This window comes from Bos indicus, chromosome 15 (genome assembly GCF_029378745.1).
Source record: "Bos indicus isolate NIAB-ARS_2022 breed Sahiwal x Tharparkar chromosome 15, NIAB-ARS_B.indTharparkar_mat_pri_1.0, whole genome shotgun sequence".
Taxonomy (NCBI): domain Eukaryota; kingdom Metazoa; phylum Chordata; class Mammalia; order Artiodactyla; family Bovidae; genus Bos; species Bos indicus.
The window spans coordinates 55,496,534-55,521,938 of NC_091774.1; the positions used below are offsets into that span (position 1 = coordinate 55,496,534).

The 25,405-nt window shown below is 44.3% G+C and overlaps 1 pseudogene; it reads left to right on the top strand.

The window, feature by feature from the left end:
- Positions 1 to 2,662: 2,662 nt before the first annotated feature.
- LOC109569032 (2-acylglycerol O-acyltransferase 2-like) lies at positions 2,663 to 21,009 on the top strand (annotated as a pseudogene).
- Positions 21,010 to 25,405: the final 4,396 nt, after the last annotated feature.

Consider the following 25,405-nt stretch of genomic DNA (forward strand, 5'->3'; position numbering starts at 1 on the left):
AACCCACTACACCCTCACCCTATAGAAATGTAACTTTATCTGGTACCTTTGGAAGGTGGAGTCTGTTTCAAAAATAATCACCCCTGGAGAAATAAGTGTTCTGGTTGACTGACCGCTGTCACAAGGAGAGGGTCATAAATTGTCAGCAGGCCCCCCTGGCCAGAAGATGATGTAACACCCCTAAGACCTCTGTATACATTTGTATGAAGCACCTGACTTTAATAAAAGTCAGGACTGCTGTCCCTGCGTGACTTTTGTATAACATCTCAGTGTATAAAAACAGACCCTGAAAAATAAAGAATGGGGTCAGTTCCTCGAAAGACTGGTCTCCCCATGTCGTTCTTTCTCTCACCTTCTGGCTGAACCCCCATCTGGAACGTAGAGGCTCATCAAGCCTACTAATTGTGCCTGGGCTTCTAAGATCTGACTGGGGAGGCCTTAGTGTCTCCTTTCCTTCGGGAGAACGGAAGGATGCCTGCGGCGTACGTAGGTGATGTAAATTCCTTGCCTTGGAATTTTACTAGCTTTCCACGTAAACCAAGTTATTCAGCTTCTTTTCTCCACTGAATTTTCCTACTGAGCTATCCTCATTCTATTACTCTTTATATCTCTAATTAATATTTAATTAAAGCTATCGTATCCTGATCGCTGAAGCCATCTCCCCTTCAAATTCCCTGAATCCACCGGGGCTGGACCCCGACAAAGAACTGTACAAAAAAGATCTTCATGACCAAGATAATCACGATGGTGTGATCACTCACCTAGAGCCAGATATCCTGGAATGTGAAGTCAAGTGGGCCTTAGAAAGCATCACTACGAACAAAGCTAGTGGAGGTGATGGAATTCCAGTGGAGCTATTTCAAATCCTAAAAGATGATGCTGTGAAAGTGCTGCACTCAATATGTCAACAAATTTGGAAAACTCAGGAGTGGCCACAGGACTGGAAAAGGTCAGTTTTCATTCCAATCCCAAAGAAAGGCAATGCCAAAGAATACTCAAAGTACCGCACAATTGCACTCATCTCACACACTTTCAAAATAATGCTTAAAATTCTCCAGGCCAGATTTCAACAGTACATGAACTGTGAACTGCCAGATGTTCAAGTTTGATTTAGAAAAGGCAGAGGAACCAGAGATCAAATTGCCAACATCTGTTGGATCTCAAAAAAGCAAGAAAGTTCCAGAGAAACACCTACTTCTGCTTTATTGACTATGCCAAAGCCTTTGACTGTGTGGATCACAGCAAACTGTGGAAAATTCTGAAAGAGATGGGAATACCAGACCTCCTGACCTGTATGCAGGTCAAGAAGCAACAATTAGAACTGGAGATGGAACAACAGATTGCTTGAAAATCAGGAAAGGAGTATGTCAAGGCTGTTTATTATTTAACTTACATGCAGAGTACATCATGAGAAACGCTGGAGTGGATGAAGCACAAGCTGGAATCAAGATTGTTGGGAGAAATATCAATAACCTCAGATATGCAGATGACACCACCCTTATGGCAGAAAGCAAAGAAGAACTAAAGAGCCTCTTGATGAAAGTGAAAGAAGAGAGTAAAAAAGTTGGCTTAAAGCTCAATATTCAGAAAACTAAGATCATGGCATCAGGTCCCATCACTTCATGGCAAATAGATAGTGAAGCAATGGAAACAGTGACAGACTTTATTTTGGGGGGTTCCAGAATCACTGCAGATGGTGACTACAGCCATGAAATTAAAAGACACTTGCTCCTTGGAAGAAAAGCTGTGACCACTTAGACAGCATATTAAAAAGCAAAGACATTACTTTGCCAACAGAGGTCCATCTAGTCAAAGCTTTGGTTTTCCCAGTAGTCATGTATGGATGTGAGAATTGGACTATAAAGAAAGCTGAGCGCTGAAGAATTGATGCTTTTGAACTGTGGTGTTAGAGAAGACTCTTGAGAGTCCCTTGGACAGCAAGGAGATCCAACCAGTCCATCCTAAATGAAATCAGTCCTGAATATTCATTGGAAGGACTGATGCTGAAGCTGAAATTCCAATACTTTGGCCACCTGATGTGAAGAGCTGACTCATTTGAGAAGACCCTGATACTGGAAAGATTGAAGGCAGGAGGAGAAGAAGACAACAGAGGATGAGATGTTTGGATGGCATCATCGACTCAATGGACATGAGTTTGTGTAGGCTTTGGGAGTTGGTGTTGGACAGGGAAGCGTGGCATCCTACAGTCCATGGGGTCGTGAAGAGTTGGACACGACTGAGCATCTGAACTGAACTGAACTGTGTATTTATAAATGAGAACCATGGATTTGGCAGGTGAAAGAAGACAATTACTGCAGCAAAGTAATACGGTAGGTGAAAAGAGGGCAGGATTGCTCTTTACTTGCTGCTTCCCTTGCCAAGTAATGGGCAAGATTTGAGCAAAGGTAACCTGGTATTGCCTGAGGAGTCCACGGTACTTCTCTTGCTCTGTAACAAGTTTACTCCAGGCCAGGTAACTTTAAAGATTTTATCTAAGATACTGTTCATGGCCAGGTTGTTGCAATGAGACCCTAGGGCTGGATGGACACCCACCCCCAGCCCTCACAAATGTTTAGCAACCTCTGTCAGGAACAAAAACCGGCAGGTATCTCAGACCACAGCCGAGCTCAGAGAAGCCTCCCGAGCAAGCAGAGGAATCAACATGGTGGAGTTTGCACTTTTGTTTGTGCCCCTGGAACACAGGTTGCAGACCTTAGCGGTCTGCTTGGTCTTGCGTAAGGAAAGCTGAGACGGGACTGGGGGGCCATGTGCACCTGCCACTTCAGGTGCTCTTGGTACACTGATGGGGGAAAGATACAGGTCCCAAGGTGGGTGCTGAACCTAGTGCCTGGGGGTCACCTGGAATGAGGGACATTGTGCTCTCATGGCCTTGGGGAATTTTTGCCAACAGGAGTGTCTCTGACTGTCCATGCCCATGTCAGCCCAGCCTGGGACCTGGGAGTGTCTGGAGGAGGACAGAGAGTCAACTAACCCTGGGCCTGGTGCTGAAAGTGGGAAGAGGGAACCCTGGGCCTGGTGCTAGAAAGAGGGAAGCTGAAAAAAGGCATCTGGAACCTTTGATGCTAGGAACAGATGCTTGTCCTTTATCCCAAGGCAAAGGGGATCCCCAAGACGGCTTTAGGAACAGGAGGTCAAGTCTGTGGGAGACAAGCTGTAATTTAGGGATCTTCTGTGTTGGGGTGCTGGGGGAGAGGGATGACAGGGAGCAGTTGTTACCAAATCAAATTTGCACCTGCTGTGGGAACACAGTACCTCTACTGACTCTGGGTTGTGGTGAAACAAACTGCAGGTTTTAATACAGGATCCAAGCAAGGAGTCCAGAGAGTTAAGGCTCAAAATGCCTGAAACCCCTCTCATTACCAGGGAATGGTGTCTAGAGACTGGGTGAGGTAGAGATGCTGGGTGCATGATCAGCTCCTAGAGAATCGTCTTATTGCTTGGTGGTGAGGTAACTGGGTGTCACCATCATCAACTTTCTGGTTTCCCCTGGTCTGAGGTCTATGGGCTGGTGAGCAACTTCCTCCACATGCTGGGGGTTCAGTATCTGCAAAACCATTCAAATATGAGTCTCAATATTATCTATGGCTCCTGGGAACAAGCTAACAGTCTGAAATTTGTGGAGTGGTTAAACTGTTGTTTATTTTCTTGCTTGACTGTTTTATTTTCTTTTTGTCTTTATTTATGAAATTTGGTGAAGGTTTAGGAAGCTGAAGATTTTCTACAAATAAGAGGTAGGCAGAGGACATGAGGGATATTTTCCAGGAAGACTGCATAGGTCCTGCTTGATTACAAGGTTACAGTCTATAATAGTGATCACTACGTAGACTCATGGGTGAAAACCAGCCCCCTGATTTTTTTTGTATTTGTACAGCCCATGAGCAAAGAATGGCTTTTACATTTTAAATGCTTGCATTTTAAATGATTTTGTGTCTATGTAATATCCTCCAAGTTGCCTCTTGAGCCCCAATATCTGAAATATTTGCAATTCAGCCCTTTCGGAAAGGATTACTTATTTCTGCCTAGGGAGACTGGGAGTGGGTGGAGAGAAGGAGCTCTTTTTCACTGATATTAGGAGGTGAGTCTACAGGGCAGAATGTACAAAATGGCACAAAAGTAGGGGTTTCCAGGGAGCCAGTAAATGCTGCACATATAGTAAACAGATGGTTCATGCTGGGCATAGAGCAGGTGTTTGGGGAGGGGCAAAGAAGTGGCCAGAAAGGTCAACAAGGACCCGTCACTGAAGACTCAGACCTCAGAAAAAAATACTTTCCAGTGGGTTACTTGTTTAATCTATTTCCTCTGCTCTGTAATTCACATACTCACACAGGAAGGTAAGCTCCTTTCAAATTGTTGGTCTTGTTTTCATCTGCATCTCCATCTCCTAGAAGAGTTGATGTTGCTAAATGTCTGTTGAATGAATGAATGTTGGGATCATGATACGGACATGATAGTAGAATTGAAACCACCACTCATCCCACTAGCTTTCTGTGTGAGGTTAGCCAACCTGAACACCCTCTCTGGGTCTCAGTAAAGTGGTGTTTTGCATCTTTTCTTCTTGGTGTTGTGAGGGGAAAGAAGGTGTTTCCTTTCTTCAGGGACTGAAAATACACCCAAGTTAGGATTTTGCCCACTGACAGGAATTAAAGGGTGACCCAGAGTGAGAGAGAGTTTAGATGGGGGTGTTGTTTCTGATCAAGTAGAAATGCCTCCATTTTTAAATTCTCTTTTTCCAACTGAAAAACAAATACATGCTATTTTAACACATTGAAACACAATGTGTGTTCTAAAAGTCAAAGACTTCTCCCAAATCCTACCCTATAAGGACCTGCTATTAACAACTTGGTTCTATTCTCTCAACCTGGATAGTTCTTGTTTCATGGGTACAGAGGTTCAGTTTAGGAAGATGACAAGAGTTCTGAGATAAAGGCTGGTATTGTTACATGACAGTGTGAATTAATCTAATGCCTCCAGATTGACTCTCAAAAACCATTCCAAGTGTATGCCCAGGAGTGGGAATGGTGGATACCATGGTTGTTCTATCTTAGTTTTATAAGAAATCTCTGTACTTTTCTCCGTAAGACCTCTCTCATGAGCCCATAATTTGAAAAGATACAAGCACCCCAATGTTTATAACTTCACATTTACAATAGCTAGGACATGGAAGCCACCTAAATATCTATTAGAATAATGGATAAAGAATATGTGGTAATATAGGTAATGGAATATTGCTCAGTCATAAAAAGGGACAAATTAAGGCATTTTCAGTAACATGTAGAGACATAGAGTTTGCAAAACTGAGTGAAGATAGCCAAAGAAAGACAAATATCTCTTACATACAGAATCAAAAAAGAGGTACAAATGTACATATTTACAAAACAGAAGAAGAAAAAAAAACTTATGGTTACCAGGGGATAAGGGGGAAGGATGAATTGGGAGATTTGGATTGACAAATAACACTACTGTATGTACAATAGATAACAGAAAAACCTGCTGTATATCACAGGGATCTCTACTCAGTGCTCTGTAATTATCTATATGGGGAAAGAATAAAACAAAAAATCAGAGTGGATATATTTATGCGTATAACAGATTTTTTCCCTATACACCTGAAACTAATACAACATTATAAATGAACTATATTTTAATGAAAACTTAAAAAGAAAGTACTGAAGAGTCATTTTGATGATAAGTATTGTGTTAAATCGGAGAAGGCAATGGCACTCCACTCCAGTACTCCTGCCTGGAAAATCCCATGGATGGAGGGGCCTGGTAGGCTGCAGTCCATGGGGTCGCTGAGGGCTGGACACCACTGAGCGACTTCACTTTCACTTTTCACTTTCATGCATTGGAGAAGGAAATGGCAACCCACTCCAGTGTTCTTGCCTGGAGAATCCCAGGGACGGGGGAGCCTGGCGGGCTGCCATCTATGGGGTCGCACAGAATCAGACACGACTGAAGCAACTTAGCAGCAGCATTGTGTTAAATATATTTTACCACCATAAAAATTAAATAGCCAAACAAAGTACCCCAAACACAACACTGAAGTCAGCACCATGAGGGCAGGAATTCCTGTCCATTGTTCACAGCTATACCACCACCACTTGGCACATTGTAGGTACTCTGTAGAAAGCGAGCCTCTGTGAGCCCCAAACTACTTTGATTTAAGCATTTTCCTACTGCTCAGATTGGGCTTCCCTGGTGGCTCAGCAGTAAAGAATCTTCCTGCAGTGCAGTAGCTACAGGAAATGTGAGTTCAATCCCTGGGTCTCAAAGATCTCCTAGAGGAGGGCATGACAACTCACTCTAGTCTTGCCTGGAGAATCCTCTGGACAGAAGAGCCTGGTGGGCTACAGCCCATAGGGTTGCAAAGAGTCAGACACAACTGAAGCAACTTAGTGCACCTTCAAGTACTATACAGACTGGGTCAAAAGTCTCCTCTGGGAACTTGGCCATGAATGATAGGCCCAGTTTACCCTACTTTCAAATAGACTACAAGTGGAGGGTGACCTTCTTTAAGAGTATGAGCACATGGTGTTTAGTGTAGGGAATGGAATGGAAAAATTCAGTATTCTCTAACAGTGAGGCTCCATTGGCATCAAATTAAAGACAGCCCCACAGACCACCTCACCCTGAGTCAAAGCTGAGATTAGCCTGTGAAAAGGACTCAGAATCTTAAGTCTGAGAGGAATTCCTCACTGCAACTGCTCCTAGAACTGCTGCACTCCTGATGATCAGGCCAGGCATAAGCAGCCCTCTTCCTCCCTCCCTCCTTCACCAGGACAGGGCCTGACAACAGAGGAAATAGTTCAGCAAAAGTTAAAGAGCTCAGGGAGTTGTATCCACACGGAGCAGATTAGTGTGGCCAGAATATGGGCTGAAGGTGGGTGAGTGAGGCTGGAGTAAGAGGAGTCTGACCAGCAGTAGGGAGCTTGAGGCCAGGCTGAGCTGCTTGAGCTGAGCCTCAAAGTTATGAGAAGTCATGAGTGGACTTTAACTAAAGGAGGGATATACATTTCCCTGTGGCTCAGATAGTAAAGGGTCTGCCTACAATGTGGGAGACTCAGGTTCAATCCCTGCGTCAGGAAGATCTCCTGGAGAGAAAATGGCAATCCACTCCAGTATTCTTGCCTGGACAATCCCATGGACAGAGGAGCCTGGTAGGTTACAGTCCATGGGGTCACAAAGAGTTGGATGTGACTTCACTTTCACTTTCATGGTGGAATTATCTGTGGAAAGATGGGCTGGGGTTAGCCAGGAAGTATACTGGCTAGAAAGAATGGATACCAGAAAGAGTTCATCCTGTTACATTTCCAGCAGGCACTTATTGAGCACCTGGTGAATACGAGAGCGAGGTGGAGAGGCAAGACCAAGTGAGAAAGCAGTCTGCTGCAGTGGGAAAATGTGAGTTTGAATTTGGGCCAACTACAGGCTCTCAATGTGACACTGGTGTTGTTGACTGCATTCTCTCCTTCTTGAAGCCTTGGGAAGCTGATCTCTTCCTCCTAGGGTGAGGACTGGACAGGACAGTGCAGGCTGGGCATAAAAGAGAGCTCGTTCCTTCACACCACTGACCACTAATGGTTCCTGCTTCCCTTCCCAGACTTGGTCTGCTGCGTGGTCTTCAATGGCCTCCTTTCACAAGATTCTGGATGATCAGTATTCTGTATGCGATCTGGTGGTACCTGGATTAAGACATGCCACAGCAGGGGGACAGGCAGAGTGCTTTCATAAAGCACTGGACCTTATGGAAGTACATGAAGGACGGTTTCCCCATCTCGGTGAGTAAGGGGCTGACTAGGGAGTGGTCAGGACCATAGTCCCCACGTGTCCATGTGGAAGTGTGACCCTGTGTGCAGTGAGCAGAATACTGGGCTGGGAGACAGGTGATGGGCTGTCACCACTATGTGGCTAGAGGAAGAGTCAGTTTCTGTCTGATTATAGTTGTCCGACTTCAGTGAGGTGAGGCCACTATGAGGACTGATGAATGAACAGGATTTGAGGAACCTTGTAGGCCATGTAGTGCGGCACACTTAAGTATCTTACAGGTGTAAAACCTTCAGTAGTCCAAGTTTGGAGTGAAGGAATCTGTAATAAACATACATTTTAAGACAGCATCTAGACCACACTTTATCAGATGATGAGTCTGACATCCAGAGATGGAGGAAGATGTGAGCAAGGATATAGAGCAGGTTCTTTTACTGCTTTTAACGTTTGTGTATTAGCTTTGAGGATAGAAGCAGAACAGACAGCCCTCAGGATATATCCTGCCCCAACTCTGATATGCTGTGTTTCTTTGGACAGAGCTTTGCCCAATCTGAATCTCAGTTTTCCCATGGATCCACAAAACAGTCTGATTACTCCTCTTCTGCCTATCTCTTAATCTCTGATCTCTGACTCTGGGTACCTCATGTTTTTATTTCCAATATTCTGGGAGGTGGGTCATAGAGGATCCTGCTGTGAGGTATGTCAGAGAGTGTTTTGCCTATGTTCTCCTCTAGGAGTTTTATAGTTTCTGGTCTTACGTTTAGATCTTTAATCCATTTTGAGTTTATTTTTGTGTATGATGTTAGAAAGTGTTCTAGTTTCATTCTTTTACAAGTGGTTGACCAGTTTTCCCAGCACCACTTGTTAAAGAGATTGTCTTTAATCCATTGTATATTCTTGCCTCCTTTGTCAAAGATAAGGTGTCCATATGTGCATGGGTTTATCTCTGGGCTTTCTATTTTGTTCCATTGATCTATATTTCTGTCTTTGTGCCAGTACCATACTGTCTTTGTATGGTACTGTGGCTTTGTAGTAGAGCCTGAAGTCAGGTAGGTTGATTCCTCCAGTTCCATTCTTCTTTCTCAAGATAGCTTTGGCTATTCGAGGTTTTTTGCATTTCCATACAAATTGTGAAATTATTTGTTCTAGCTCTGTGAAGAATACTGTTGGTGGCTTGATAGGGATTGCATTGAATCTATAAATTGCTTTGGGTAGTATACTCATTTTCACTATATTGATTCTTCCAATCCATGAACATGGTATATTTCTCCATCTATTAGTGTCCTCTTTGATTTCTTTCACCAGTGTTTTATAGTTTTCTACATATAGGTCTTTAGTTTCTTTAGGTCGATATATTCCTAAGTATTTTATTCTTTCTGTTGCAATGGTGAATGGAATTGTTTCCTTAATTTCTCTTTCTGTTTTCTCATTATTAGTGTATAAGAATGCAAGGGATTTCTGTGTGTTGATTTTATATCCTGCAACTTTACTATAATCATTGATTATTTCTAGTAATTTTCTGGTGGAGTCTTTAGGGTTTTCTATGTAGAGGATCATATCATCTGCAAATAGTGAGAGTTTTACTTCTTCTTTTCCAATTTGGATTCCTTTTATTTCTTTTTCTGCTCTGATTGCTGTGGCCAAAACTTCCAAAACTATGTTGAATAGTAGTGGTGAGAGTGGGCACCCTTGTCTTGTTCCTGACTTTAGAGGAAATGCTTTCAATTTTTCACCATTGAGAATGTTTGCTGTGGGTTTGTCATATATAGCTTTTATTATGTTGAGGTACGTCCCTTCTATTCCTGCTTTCTGGAGGGTTTTTTTTTTTTTTTTATCATAAATGGATGTTGAATTTTGTCAAAGGCTTTCTCTGCATCTATTGAGATAACCATATGGTTTTTATTTTTCAATTTGTTAATGTGGTGTATTACATTTGATTGATTTGTGGATATTGAAGAATCCTTACATCCCTGGGATAAAGCCCACTTGGTCATGGTGTATGATCTTTTTAATGTGTTGTTGGATTCTGATTGCTAGAATTTTGTTAAGGATTTTTGCATCTATGTTCATCAGTGATATTGGCCTGTAGTTTTCTTTTTTTGTGGGATCAGGTTTTGGTATTAGGGTAATGGTGGCCTCATAGAATGAGTTTGGAAGTTTACCCTCCTCTGCAATTTTCTGGAAGAGTTTGAGCAGGATAGGTGTTAGCTCTTCTCTAAATTTTTGGTAGAATTCAGCTGTGAAGCCGTCTGGACCTGGGCTTTTGTTTGCTGGAAGATTTTTGATTAGAGTTTCAATTTCCGTGCTTGTGATGGGTCTGTTAAGAGTTTCTATTTCTTCCTGGTCCAGTTTTGTAAAGTTGTACTTTTCTAAGAATTTGTCCATTTCTTCCACGTTGTCCATTTTATTGGCATATAATTGTTGATAGTAGTCTCTTATGATCCTTTGTATTTCTGTGTTGTCTGTTGTGATCTCTCCATTTTCATTTCTAATTTTTTGATTTGATTTTTCTCCCTTTTGTTTCTTGATGAGTCTGGCTAATGGTTTGTCAATTTTATTTATCCTTTCAAAGAACCAGCTTTTGGCTTTGTTGATTTTTGCTATGGTCTTTTTTGTTTCTTTTGCATTTATTTCTGCCCTAATTTTTATGATTTCTTTCCTTCTACTAACCCTGGGGTTCTTCATTTCTTCCTTTTCTAGTTGCTTTAGGTGTAGAGTTAGGTTATTTATTTGACTTTTTTCTTGTTTCTTGAGGTATGCCTGTATTGCTATGAACTTTCCCCTTAGGACTGCTTTTACAGTGTCCCACAGGTTTTGGGGTGTTGTGTTTTCATTTTCATTCGTTTCTATGCAAATTTTGATTTCTTCTGTGATTTGTTGGTTATTCAGCAGCGTGTTGTTCAGCCTCCATATGTTGGAATTTTTAATAGTTTTTCTCCTGTAATTGAGATCAAATCTTACTGCATTGTGGTCAGAAAAGATGCTTGGAATGATTTCTATTTTTTTGAATTTACCAAGGCTAGATTTATGGCCCAGGATGTGACCTATCCTGGAGAAGGTTCCATGTGCGCTTGAGAAAAAGGTGAAATTCATTGTTTTGGAATGAAATGTCCTATAGATATCAATTAGATCTAACTGGTCTATTGTATCGTTTAAAGTTTGTGTTTCCTTGTTAATTTTCTGTTTAGTTGATCTATCCATAGGTGTGAGTGGGGTATTAAAGTCTCCTACTATTATTGTGTTATTGTTAATTTCTCTTTTCATACTTGTTAGCATTTGTCTTACATATTGCGGTGCTCCCGTGTTGGGTGCATATATATTTATAATTGTTATATCTTCTTGGATTGATCCTTTGATCATTATGTAGTGACCATCTTTGTCTCTTTTCACAGCCTTTGTTTTTAAAGTCTATTTTATCTGATATGAGTATTGCTACTCCTGCTTTCTTTTGGTCCCTATTTGCATGGAAAATCTTTTTCCAGCCCTTCACTTTCAGTCTGTATGTGTCCCCTGTTTTGAGGTGGGTCTCTTGTAGACAACATATGTAGGGGTCTTGTTTTTGTATCCATTCAGCCAGTCTTTGTCTTTTGGTTGGGGCATTCAACCCATTTACGTTTAAGGTAATTACTGATAAGTATGATCCCGTTGCCATTTACTTTATGGTTTGGGGTTCGAATTTATACACCATTTTTGTGTTTCCTGTCTAGAGAATATCCTTTAGTATTTGTTGGAGAGCTGGTTTGGTGGTGCAGAATTCTCTCAGCTTTTGCTTGTCTGAAAAGCTTTTGATTTCTCCTTATTTGAATGAGATCCTTGCTGGGTACAATAATCTGGGCTGTAGGTTATTTTCTTTCATCATTTTAAGTATGTCTTGCCATTCCCTCCTGGCTTGAAGAGTTTCTATTGAAAGATCAGCTGTTATCCTTATGGGAATTCCCTTGTGTGTTATTTGTTGTTTTTCCCTTGCTGCTTTTAATATTTGTTCTTTGTGTTTGATCTTTGTTAATTTGATTAATATGTGTCTTGGGGTGTTTTGCCTTGGGTTTATCCTGTTTGGGACTCTCTGGGTTTCTTGGACTTGGGTGATTATTTCCTTCCCCATTTTAGGGAAGTTTTCAACTATTATCTCCTTAAGTATTTTCTCATGATCTTTCTTTTTGTCTTCTTCTTCTGGGACCCCTATGATTCGAATGTTGTAGCGTTTAATATTGTCCTGGAGGTCTCTGAGATTGTCCTCATTTCTTTTAATTCGTTTTTCTTTTATCCTCTCTGATTCATTTATTTCTACCATTCTATCTTCTAATCCACTAATCCTATCTTCTGCCTCTGTTATTCTACTATTTGTTGCCTCCAGAGTGTTTTTAATTTCATTTATTGCATTATTCATTATATATTGACTCTCTTTTATTTCTTCTAGGTCCTTGTTAAACCTTTCTTGCATCTTCTCAATCCTTGTCTCCAGGCTATTTATCTGTGATTCCATTTTGATTTCAAGATTTTGGATCAATGTCACTATCATTATTCAGAATTCTTTATCAGGTAGATTCCCTATCTCTTCCTCTTTGGTTTGGTGGGCATTTATCCTGTTCCTTTATCTGCTGGGTATTCCTCTGTCTCTTTATCTTGTTTAAATTGCTGAGTTTGAAGTGTCCTTTCTGTATTCTGGCAGTTTGTGGAGTTCTCTTTATTGTGGCGTTTCCTTGCTGTGTGTGGATTTGTACAGGTGGCTTGTCAAGGTTTCCTGGTTAGGGAAGCTTGTGTCGGTGTTCTGGTGGGTGGAGCTGTATTTCTTCTCTCTGGAGTGCAATGAAGTGTCCAGTAATGAGTTATGAGATGTCTATGGTTTTGGGGTGACTTTGGGCAGCCTGTGTCTTGAAGCTCAGGGCTGTGTTCCTTTGTTGCTGGAGAATTTGCTTGGTATGTCTTGCCCTGGAACTTGTTGGCCCTTGTGTGGTACTTGGTTTCAGTGTAGGTATGGAGGCGTTTGATGGGTCAATTAATGTTCCTTGGAGTCAGGAGTTTCCTGGAGTTAGGGTTTGGACTTAAGCCTCCTGCTTCCAGTTATCGGTCTTATTTTTACAGTAGTTTCAAAACTTCTCCTTCTATACAGCACCATTGATAAAACATCTACGTTAAAGATGAAAAGTTTCTCTACCGTGACGGTCACCCAGAGAGGTTCACAGTATTACATGGAGAAGAGAAGAGGGAGGAGGGAGTTAGAGGTGACCCGAATGAGATAAGGTGGAATCAATAGAGGAGAGAGTGGGCTAGCCAGTAATCACTTCCTTATGTGCACTCCACAAATGGACCGCTCAGAGATGTTCACAGAGTTATACAGAGAAGAGAAGAAGGAGGAAGGAGACAGAGGTGGCCAGGAGGATAAAAGGGGGGAATGAAAAGGAGGGAGACAGATCCAGCCAGTAATCAGTTCCCTAAGTGTTCTCCACCATCTGGAACACACAGAAATTCAGAGTTGGGTAGAGTACAGAGGGGTTAGGGAGGAGACACAGGTGACCTGGTGTCTTAGGAGAGTCCAAAGGGAGAGAGAGCAGTCAAGCCAGTAATCTTGCTCCCTAGTGAAAAATGGGTACTGAAGATTGGGTTCTTAAAGGTACAAAATTGGTAACAGATACATACAAGCAAAAATTAAAAATCTAGAGTAGAGTTTGGAATTTCAAAAATACGATGTTAAAGATAAGAAGATGGAGAAGGAAATGGCAACCCACTCCAGTATTCTTGCCTGGGAAATCCCATGGACAGAGGAACCTGGTGGGCTACAGTCCATGGGGTTGCAAAGAGTCAGACACGACTGAGCAACTTCACTTTCAAGAAATAAATAAATGTATTTATATTGCCCTAAAAAAAAAAAAAAAAAATAAGAAGAAGGAAAAGAAAGAGAGAAAAAATGAACAGACAAAAACAAACAAGGTCACGAAAATTATAAAGAAAATATAGGTACAAAATTGATACCTAATACCAAAAAGCAAAAGTTAAAAATCTAGAGTAGAGTTTGGAATTTCAAAAATACAATGTTAAAAAAAAGGAGAAGAAAAAGAAAGAGAGAAAAACAAACAAACAAAAACAAACAAAGTCGCAAAAATTATAAAGAAAATACAGGTACAAAATTGATAACAAATACCAAAAAGCATAAATTAAAAATCTAGGGTAGAGTTTGGAATTTCAGAAATACAATGTTATATAAAAGAAGAAGAGAAAGAAACAGAGGGGGAAAAAAGTCACAGAATTTATTAAAAAAAACTATAGGTACAAAATTGATAACAAATACCAAAAAGCTAAAATTAAAAATATACAGTAGTTTGGAATTTCAAAAATACAATGTTAAAGAAAAGAAGAAGAAGAAAAAAAACAAGGTCAAAAAAATTATAAAAAATGTATATATGAAGTTTGCATTTAAAAAAAATAGGGTCTCTCTTTTTTTGCAAAGTAATAGGTTATAAAAGTGAAAATTAAAGGGATAATAGAGGATGTAAAAAAATTTTTTTTATTAAAAAAAAAAAGAAAGAAAGAAAGAATGATCGTAAAAATAGTAAAAATATATCTAGGACTTTCTCTGGTTTTGTTGTGAGTATTGTGGGTTCAGTTCATTTTTGGCTAGTTCCTTGGTCCGACATATTTCTCAAGATCTATAGGCCCCTTCCTATGTAGTTGGTACTAACCACAGGGTTTTAATCTATTGCCTGTAGCTTCCAAGGTGGTTCCCTCTGTTATAGCTTCTTCTGTTTGCTGGTCTCTTCAGTGTCTGGTTTCCGCCCTGACACAAAGGAGACGTTGGAGGACACTTTTTTTTTTTTTTTTTTTTTAGGCTCACTTGTTCAGTTGCGCTGTGGGGAGGGAGGGAGGGATGCTGCAAACAAATAACACTGGCGTGTGCTCGCAGTGCCTCAGCCACACTGGGTCTGCCCCCGCTCACTGCGCGTGTAGCCTCCCTGCCCACACTGCTCAGGCTCTAGGTTGCTCCACCGGGAACCATCTGTGGCCGGCCCTGGGCTGCCTGCATCTCCCAGGTCCAAGCCGCTCAGGTTCTGGCACTCGGGTAGTCCTCAGAGGTGCAGACTTGGTTGGGCCTGCGTTTTGTGCCCTTCCCAGGTCCGAGCAGCTCAGGTGATGAGGTGTTTGGCGAGCACGATTGCTGCGACTTATCGCCTCCCCGCCACTCAGTTATCTAGGTGTACAACCGGCGCACCTTCTCAGGCAGATGTTGACCATCCAGACCCCCAAGAAGTTTTAGTTAACAAAGGAGCCTGCTTACAGTTTTATAGATAATGTCTCTCTGGGGCTGCGATTGCCCCCTTCCGGCTCTGGCTGCCTGTCACCGGAGGGGGATGGTCTGCAGCCGGCTATCTCTGTTCAGTCCTTTGTTCCATGCACGGGCCTGGCGGTGTCTTAGGTTAGGGCTGGCTTTTCGCGTGGTAGATATCCCACAGTCTGGTTTGCTAGCCCAAACTATTTCGCTCAGATAGCGCTCGGGGTATTCAGGCCAGATTCTTGCGATGCAACCCACGCTGCGCCTCCCTGCCCAGCCCCCGCTTGCTAATGGCAGATGCAGGTGTCTGCGCTGCTTCTCCACTGGGGGAGTTACCGTAGGGCTCTCAATCTGTGGGTTTTAATTGTTTATTTATTTTTCCTCCCTGTTATGTTGCCCTCTGTGCTTCCAAGGCTCTGCACAGATTTGGCAGTGAGAAGGTTTCCTGGTATTTGGAAACTTCTCTCTTTTTAAGACTCCCTTCCTGGGATGGAACTCCGTCCCTCCCTCTTTTGTCTCTTTTTTTGTCTTTTATATTTTTTCCTACCTCCTTTCGAAGTCTTGGGTTGCTTTTCTGGGTGCCTGATGTCCTCTGCCGGCATTCAGAAGTTGTTTTGTGGAATTTACTCAGCGTTTAAATGTTCTTCTGATGAATTTGTGGGGGAGAAAGTGTTCTCCCCGTCCTACTCCTCCGCCATCTTAGCTCCTCCTGGGTACCTCATGTTGATTTTTGATACTTACTCTGGCCCTGAATTTGAGTGAACAGATCTTTGGTTCCTTTCCTAAATCTCAGACAGACTAAACCCTTGGATGTAAGCAGCTGTGATGGTTAATTGTCCAGTGGGGACAGGAAGGGGAGTGCATTTGGGACACAGAGAAGTGCCAGGCAGGGACAAGTGGCTTTCCTTAGGACACAGGAGAGAAGAATGTATAGTCTTCTGCGTATTTGATGTCTGAAGACGCGTATTCGATGTCTGAAGGTGGACATCAAAGGTTCTAATACAGGGTCTGCAACATGCCAGCTGTATGACTTTAGGTCAGTTACACATGCTCTCTGAGCCTCGATTTCTTCATGTGTAAAGTGGGAATGCTGCCACATACATCATTGGGTTGTGTGGATTCCATAAGACATCAGGTGATCCTGGGGCTTCTAAGGACAGCATCTGGCTCTCTTTTCACACTTGGAGCTGCTCTCTGGCTCTATTTCACACCTGGAGCTGCTGTCAACTGCATCTCTGGCAGAAAAATTGTGTGGCATGGCTCTGTGTCTGTCTCATCTACATCTCTTCTGTCCCTCCTCTAGCTAGGTATCTATCTCCCCTGGAGGTTTTGTCAGTTGGGCACTACTGAAATTTTGGGAGAATGAACCTGATTTGCAACAATTCCACCTGCACAGTGTTTGGGATTGTTGGCCAGTGCAGGCCTTTGGCATCAGCACCTGCAGAAGGCAGAGAAAACAGAGGGAGAGATGACATGTAATTTGATGCCTCTGTCCTGGACTGAGGTCTGCAGGTGGCACTGTGACTGGTAAAGAACTCCCAAGTCATCCACATACCTGAAGAACAGGCCTTGCAGAAATCTTAAGGTGGCAGGAGGTAGGGGGCCAGGGAGTCTCTGCTGTCTACTGAAAAGATATGCACAACCTAAAAGTTATGAGGGGCTTTGTTCTGAGACCTTACTAAGGACAGTAGTCAGGAGATAGCCTCTCAGTAATCTCTGAGGAGCTGTTCCAAAAGGTAAGGGAGAAGTCAGGATTTACAGGTTTTTGCTGAGGAAAAAAAAAAGCATGTAGTTAATCATCAGAAGATTAATGCCAGTCAAAGAGCAAACTCAGTAATGATATTAATGGTTTTCTACACATGGAGAGATGCAAAATCTGGGCTCACTGCAATTGTTCCTTTGATGTGCATCCTCACTGTCTATGACCAGTATCCTATCTTCCTCCATCCTGAATTCCTTTCAAGCCCCATTGTCAGTGGCAGCTACAGTGGCTGCTGGCTTGAACGCAGCAAGCGACATTCCTTGTCCTAACAACTCTACTGCAGCTACTCCACATCACAAGTCTTTGCACTCTATGACTCTTACTCTAGAGCTGCCACCTAATGGTAGTTTCTAGTGAAATTAAGAGACTATGTCTGAGCATTGGAGCTTGCTAAACACACCCTATGGGCTTCCTGAGCAGCTAATGGTGGAGAATCAGGTAATATTTTCCCCAGGAAAAGCTGCCTCCACCTCATGCTGAAGTTCAGTCCAGGAGCTGGGTTTCTATGGGAAGATTTCATATCCTGGAGCAGCAGTATCTACCCAGACCAAAGCCTGAGCAGGGATGCAGTGCTGCGGGCAGGCTGTGACCAGGTGTTAGGAAGTGCTGCAGACTTGGCAGGATACCTCCCTGAGCCCTCCCCTCCCATCACTAGGGACTTGTGCCCCACTTCTCTGCCCCCACTTCACAGCACACTGGGGTCTCTTACACTGAGTCACAGGGATTCAGGTGTCAGCCCTCCACCCAGGACTGAACTCCAGCTGCCACTGTTCTTGGAGAGATGCTCACCCCCTCCTGCGATGGTTCCTTCATTCTGTGCGGGCTCTGCCTGGGATAAAGTCTCCCTTCATGTGGCACAGGGGTTTGTGTCCCCGTCACCCTCCCAGGAGTCTTGCCTCTGCCTTGTGCAGGGGCTCTTCCTCCCCTTGTAGGCTGTATCAGCTTCATCCATTCATGGGTCCATTCTCTCCCTCTTCATTCCATGTTCTCCCAGAGCATCTCCTCTGCTCCAGGCCTGCAACAGGAACAAGGATATTCAGACAGGCTGTCCCTAATCTCAGGACACTCACATTGGGGTGAGAAAGCACTTGGGCACAGGGAGCACATAAAAGAGGTCAGCACAGAAAGTCAGCAGATGGACCAGCAAGGGCACAAGATGAAGCTCTGATTCACCAGATTGCTGTTCCTTCAGCTGGTCAAGACCACTGAGCTGGACCCCTCCCAGAACTACCTCACTGGCTTCCACCCTCATGGAATGGGGGTGACTGGAGCTTTTACCAACTTGTGCACGGAGGGCATGGGCTTCTCAGTTTTCCCAGGCATCTGCTCACATTTGATGATGCTGAACATGTGGTTCTGGTTCCCTTTCTTCAGGGATTACATCATGTCATTGGGTGGGTCCTCCTACTCCAGGTATCCCAGGAATTTTGTGAGGGCTGAAGGCATGAGGAGGGATTTTAAGGAGGGTGGTCAAATGTTCTGTACTTCTTCCAAGTGAATGTGTGGTAGACAAGGAGATAAGACCCAAAGAAGCATTTCCCACAGTTCTGTGCTCAGTGATGACCGTGGCGAGAGAGTTGGGCAAAGGGATAACACTCAGTGCCTGTCATCAGGGAGCTCCCAGCTGAGGTCTAGAGTAGAACCCAGGCCACATACTCCTGAACCATCCTTGCCTCCTTTACACTGTATGTGACTATCTTCCTTTCTCCCCAGGGATGGTCTCAGCAGACAAGGAGAGTGCTGCTCACATTCTGAGCAGGAAAGGAGGTGGCAACCTGCTGTTCATCATTGTTGGGGGCGTCAAGGAAGCACTGAATGGCAGGCCTGGAGCCTACAAGCTGGTCCTGCGGAACCGCAAAGGCTTCATCAGGCTCGCCCTGACACATGGGTATCAGGAAGAGGGTTCAGAGTTTAGCTGGAGATTGGCAAGGATTGTATTTTGGAGGCAAGATTGCCGAGGCAAATGCAGATTCTATTTTGGCAAGGAGAGTCTCAATCCACTGACAATGAAGAGTCTGTCTTGGTGACCGATGTACTGTTTCATGCTCAAATACCCAGAGATGATTCTAGAAGAAAGATTTTGTGACTAAAGCATTAAGTCTCATGGATTATATTGCTGAAAGCTTGTGTTACATTTGAGACCTAGGGAATTTGGGGAATGGAGTTTGGGGCATAGCTTAGAGCTGTCTCTCATCTTGAAACATCTGTGAAGAATAGAAACAAGCCAGAGCCAAAGATATTTTTCCAGAAATTTTGCAGTTGTTTTATACCTGTGATGTTTCTCGGCAGTATTCTGGTCTCCCTGTCATGTAACTGGGAAGGGTTAATTTTGAATTTATGCTGGATCTGCTTCTGTGCCTTAGACCCTCATCTTGGAGCTTTTGTTGGTGTTCAGTTAAGTCACTCAGTTGTGTTCAACCCTTTGCGATCCCATGGGTTGCAGCAAGCCAGGCTTCCCTGTCTATCACAAACTCCCAGAGCTTGTTCAAACTCATGTCCATCAAGTCGGCGTGCCATCCATCCTCTAGCTAGCATTACTTTGCTAGTGTGTGAGATGAGTGCAATTGTGTGGTAGTTTTAACATTCCTTGGCATTGCCTTTCTTTGGGATTGGAATGAAAACTACACTTTGTTAGTGTAGGCCCACATAATGGCCTGCCTAAGGGAGATAACCTGGGCCACCCACCTGTGAAGGATTGCAAGCAAGTGAAGCTAACACATTCCCCCACCTGAAATTTACCATTCTAGGGGATGTTTGCAAGGATCAAATAGTATTTCTACTTTGTTTCCTCACCTCCTCCCTATCTCTGATCCATAAAAGAACCTGGCAACCAGGCCCTGACAAGATGGTTATTTTGAGGTGCTAGCCTGCCATCTTCTCAGTCAGCCAGCTCCTGAAAAAGTCGATTCCTCATCCCAACAGTACATCTCAGATTCATTGGCCTATCTTTCAGCAAGCAGAGCTTGTACTCGGTAACAATCCCACTGCCAGTTGGTGGCCCTGAGAGGAGCCATGACCTGCCTGAAATCATAAACCATGGCAGGTCTGGGAGACACCTGAGGCCTCCTACTTTTGGTCCAGGGCTCTGTCCTGTGCTTGAGTTTCTGTTCATAGGTCCCTGAGGGAAGTTGGGTGACCAGCTTGTGCCTTCTTGCCCCTCCACACGCCCTCTCTCCTGTCTCCCTCTAGGGCAGCTCTGGTGCCGATCTTCTCCTTTGGGGAGAATGACATATTTGACCAGGTTGAGAACTCTCCTGGCTCCTGGCTGCACTGGTTCCAGGACCAACTTCTAAAGACCACGAGATTCTCCATCCCGCTCTTCTATGGCCGTGGAGTCTTCCAGTACAGCTTTGGTTTTATGCCCTACCGCCGGCCCATCACCACCGTTGGTGAGCCTAGACCTGGGCTGGGAGGGGAAGGGCTGCACAACAAGGGGCTTGGGCTTGTGCTTCAAAGGGATGTGGACAAAGGCCAGACATATTCTTGATCTCATGGAACTCATGTTCTAGATTGAGAAACAGACACACAGGTCAATGTAAAGCAGTCTGGGGAGGGAACTCTAACTAAGATAAACAGACCATTCTCCACTGCTGATTTCTGAGCACCTACTGTGTGGCAGGGACTGCACTGGCTCCTTACAAGCAACTGCTCAGTTTTCCCAACAACTTTGGAGGCAGGGACTATCATCCCCATTTCATCGATGGTGAATGTAGACTCAGAGAAAGTAAATCACTTCCAAAAGATCACCCTGCCCTTGAGTAAGGATGTTGAAACTTGAATCAGAATCTACTTGACTTTTATTATGCCAGAGAGGAGGGTTTGATTCTGAAAGGAGAATCAGAGAAGGTGAATACAAGAGAAGGGAATTCCAAGTCTGTTAGTATTGTGCATAAAATAGCAATCAGCAGGCTGTGAATGAGAGCCTGAGGAATTTTCCTTTAAATAATGGGCATGGGCTTTAGTGCATGGACTTAGCAGGATCTCTTCAGCTATTCAGACATTTCTCCTTGCTCTGGGCCACCACTCAGCTCTGTGTCTTGCAGTGGGGAAGCCCATCGAAGTGCAGAAGACACCACATCCCTCCCAGGAGGAGGTGGACAGGCTGCACCAGCGCTACATGAAGGAGCTGAGCAACCTCTTCGAAGCCCACAAGCTCAAGTACAATGTCCCAAAAGACCAACATTTGGAGTTATGCTGAGTACCTCTCCAGAGGAGGGGCTGCCCCAAAGGGCAGGGCTGGCATTAGGGAGGATGGAGGGAGGTGCTGTGATCCCAGAAGGTTTCCTGGAGGTGTCTGTTGAACACATCTCCAGAGCCTTCACTGATTCTTGCATCTCCACCCCATGCCAGGCCCTGGGTCACAGCTAGTTCTGTGGCAAAGGAGACCAGACTCTGGCATCAGTGATTTGCTCTCCTGCACTGACTGCTCTGTAGTGGGCCCTCTCCTTGGTTCTGCCCACTTGAGAAATGGAAGAGATGCTTGGAGAGAATGATGTCTATTTCTCCGTCCTCTGTGGTCCTGTCACTCAATGGGCAGGACAAGAGCAGCTCCAGTTGGCAGGTTTTCTTTTCCTCTGCCTTGAGTGACAGCACAGAAGCAGCCCCCAGCTGCAATTCTTTCTCATACAAGCGCCTCCATCCTGCAACCTGCCTGTCTCAGCTCCTCCCTCCCTGAGATGAAGAGGAGGGTGAGGCCACACCCCCCTGACTTATCCTTGCACTTTTGAGTTTCTGAATCCTCTGAGCCCGAGTGCCAGCCAGAAGGGCCAGGAAGTAGGGAAAGAGGCTTGAGCTCTGTCACTGGATGAGTGACCAGGGGCAGACCTCTTCACCCTCTGTCTGAGCCTCAGTTTCCCCAAGGGACTGTGATGACCTCTGACCTCAACTGTGATGTCACATGGGCTGAGAGCTCCATGATGTGGCCACTACTCCTCATTTGTAACTTCAGCCTTGACCTTGACGTAGAAAGGAGCTCCATAAATGTCAATTCATCAATGAAAGGATTGATTCAGTCTTCTTTTCCTCCACCCTAATCCCCAACTGGGAGCACTGGTCAAAGCCTCCCATTTAATCCCAGTCTGGCCCTGCAGCCCTGCTGCCCTGTGTCCCCTTCCCAGATGGTGGCTCAGATGGGCCAGAGAGTGGCATGTTACCTATTCCTCCCTGACCAGTCAGCTCCAACTTACCACCTCTGCCCTGTTCTGTGGGAGACAAGGGGGAGGCTATGTGCAGACACAGGGCAGACCAGCCAGAGAAGGAACATGAGGAATGAGTGTTCTGCGACCGCAAGCAGGGCAGACAGTGACATGCCTCTGATGAGACGAATTCTGGGTCACTGGGTCTGCGACACACATCATGAGTGAGGGACAGGATGGTAGGGTAGGGCCAGTACTGTGAACTCTCACGTCTAGAGTAGGAAAGCAAGTTCTTTTCCTTCCAGAAGCTAATCACGCCAATATGTACAAATGGAGGTGGGATTATTTTATGAATGTAAATTTGGGTCTAAGCCTGGGCCAGCCCTTTTCAGTGACTTTGCAAGTCAGATCCTTTTTAAACCTCAGTTTTGTTTTCAGAGAAAAAAGCATCACAATTCATAGCTTGGATTTATGCGTGGGAAAAATAATATTTTGAGATCATTGATCATTCTATGGCCTGTGAGGAGTGATGGGGAGTAGATGTAATTAGATTCTGGTTGTAAATGTGCCCAACATCTCATGATGACATCTTCTGACCCTAAAAGGTGGGTGCTATAGGGTCTCAAGAGAGGCAGAAATCAAGAGCAGTGTGGTTGAGAGGGGGAGTGATGGTTTCCACCAAGGAAGAGGGAGGAAGTGGCAAGTGGGCAGGACCATGAAGGATGGGCAAGATTTGCCAAGAGAGAAGTACCTGCCCACTGCAGTTTTCTAGTACTGGGTATTGAACTGGTGCAGACATTAGTGGCTAAAGAGGGCAAGGATTTGTTATGTCCACATCTCTGTGGATGGTTGGATAGTTATTCTCAGAGTTCCTGCTCTCCCACCTGCAGTGTCCTGGGAACTGCTGATCTCTTTCTTTTGACTCCTTATCTCCTCAATTTGGCCAATCAAAGGTCACCTCCTGGGACTTTTCTGGAGGTCCAGTGATTAAGATTTCATGTTTCTAATGCAGGGATGTAGGGAACTGGGATTATATCCTTGGTCAGGGATCTAAGGGCCTTCCCAGGTGGTGCTAGTGGTAGAGAACCCATCTGCCAATGTAGGAGAAGCAAGAGACGGGTTCAATCTCTGGGTCAGAAAGATCCCCTGGCTGAGGGCATGTAACCCACTCCAGTATTCTTATATCCTGGAGAACCCCATGGACAGAGGAGCCTGGCAGGCTACAACCCACAGCATCACAAGGAATCAAAGTTGACTGAAGCGACTTGGTACATGTGCATGCAGGGAAATAAGATCCCATATACTGCATGACATGGCCAAAATATATAACTGAAGTCCACTTCTTGTCAGATGTCAGTGCACTTCCCTTAACCTGAAAACCTGCTCTCCCAGCCCAGTGTCCTATATCACATTTCAGTTCATTTTAGTCTCTCAGTCGTGTCTGACTCTTTGCAACCCCATGGACTGCAGCACACCAGGCTTCCCTGTCCATCATCAACTCCCAGAGCTTACTCAAACTCATGTCCATTGAGTCTGTGATGCCATCCAACCAGTTAGTTACTCATATTGTAGGCTAGCTTGGAGTGAAGAAGCCAAGACAATAAGTAGGTGAGTCGTCAACTATGTCCCCAGGGAACTGGAAGCACCTGAAAGTTCCAATTCAGTTCACCCAGGAGGAGGCTGTCAACCTGCTCCAGGAGGGGACAGTTGCAGAGCTTAGAGTGGGGCTGGAGGATCCACTCCCAAGCTCTTCCATGCAGTTGCTGGCAGAAGGCTTCAGAGCCCGGCATGTGGGCCTCTCCAACACACTGCCCAGTGCTACTCACCAGGATTCTCCAGAGCAAGCCAGTCACAAAGTAGATAGAGCAAGAGTACTAGAAGGAGACTAACACACGCGCGCACACACACACACAGAAACCACATACCTTCTACAACCTAGTCTCTGAGTCACTCGCCATGAATTCTACCTCACTTTATCAGTTCCATGCAAGGCCCTAAGTCCAGCTCACACTCCATAGGATGGCGTGACACCTGGAGTGAAGTAACTCAGGGTGTATTGCAGGCACTACCACAGCAACAGCCCACGAGCCCTCAGGGATTGAACTAGGCAACCCCAGTGCTGTGGGTGTTGCAGGAGGTTGTCTGCCTGGAGGACACAGGCTGAGATGCCCACACAGCAAGGCCCTGGTGGGTCAAAGGTGTGAGCATGTTTACATTTTACATTTTTAAATGGTCATGTGTTTATGTGATATTCTCCAAGTTGCCTCTTTATTGTCATAGTATAAATATCTTTAAGCATGATCTTTAAGAAAAGATTACTTCCCCTGGAATAGGGAGACTGGCACTTTGGACAGAAGGTGCCCCTTTCCTGAGAAAGTTAGGAGATGCGTCCACAAGATAGGACTTTTAGGCTACAGGAGACTAAGGGCTTCCAGTGCAGAAGCTAACAGAATACATACATTAAACAGCTGGTTCACACTGGACATAGAGCAGGCATTTAGGGGAGAGGAAAAGAAGTGGCTGGAAAAGTCAACTAAGACTGTCACCAAGGACTCAGGGCCCAGAAACAAATACTTTCCAGTGGGTTATTTTTTGTTTACTGTTTCCTTTCCTCTCCTTTATAATTTACACACTCACACAGGAAGGTAAGCTCCTTTCAAATAGTTGGTCTTGTTCTCAGTTGCATCTCCAGCTCCTAGAAGATTGGTGTTGATAAATGTTTATTGAATAAATGAATGTTTATTGCACAATGGAGCCAAAATAGTAGAATTGAATGCCAGGTTCCATCCTACTAGCTTGCTGTGTGAGTTTAGCCAACCTGCATACCCTCTCTGGGCCTCTGTAAGGGAAAGTTTTACATTTTTCCCCTTTGGTGTTATGAGATAAAAGAAGTGGGTCTCCCTTCCTCAGGACTGAAAGACTCCCAAGTTAGGATTTTGCCTGCTGACAGGAGTTAAAGGGTGAGCCCAGTGTGAGGGCAAGGTTGGGGCAGGGGACCGGGGGTCTTTTGGTCAAGGGGGAATGCCCTGCATGTGGGTTTTTCCTAACATTTTTTTTTTCTAAATAAAAAACTAACACATGCTCTTGTAATACATCTAAACAAAATGTTTGTCCTAAAACTGAAAGTTTTCCCCATTATTAATAACTTGGTTTTATTCTCTAGAGCTGGTTTTCTGAAAGTGGGAGTGACCCACACAGACTTGATTTTGCCTAAGGGCAGAGACCTAACAAGGCTCTTTATCTTGGGCTTCCCTTGTGGCTCAGTTGGTAAAGAATCTATCTGTGATGTGGGAGACCTGGGTTTGATCCCTGGGTTGGAAAGATTCCCTGGAGAAGGGAAAGGCTACCCACTCCAGTATTCTGGCCTGGAGAATTCCATGGACTATACATGGGTCCCAAAGAGTCAGACATGACTGAGTGACTTTGACTTTTCTCACTGTGGTGACAAAATAAATAAAT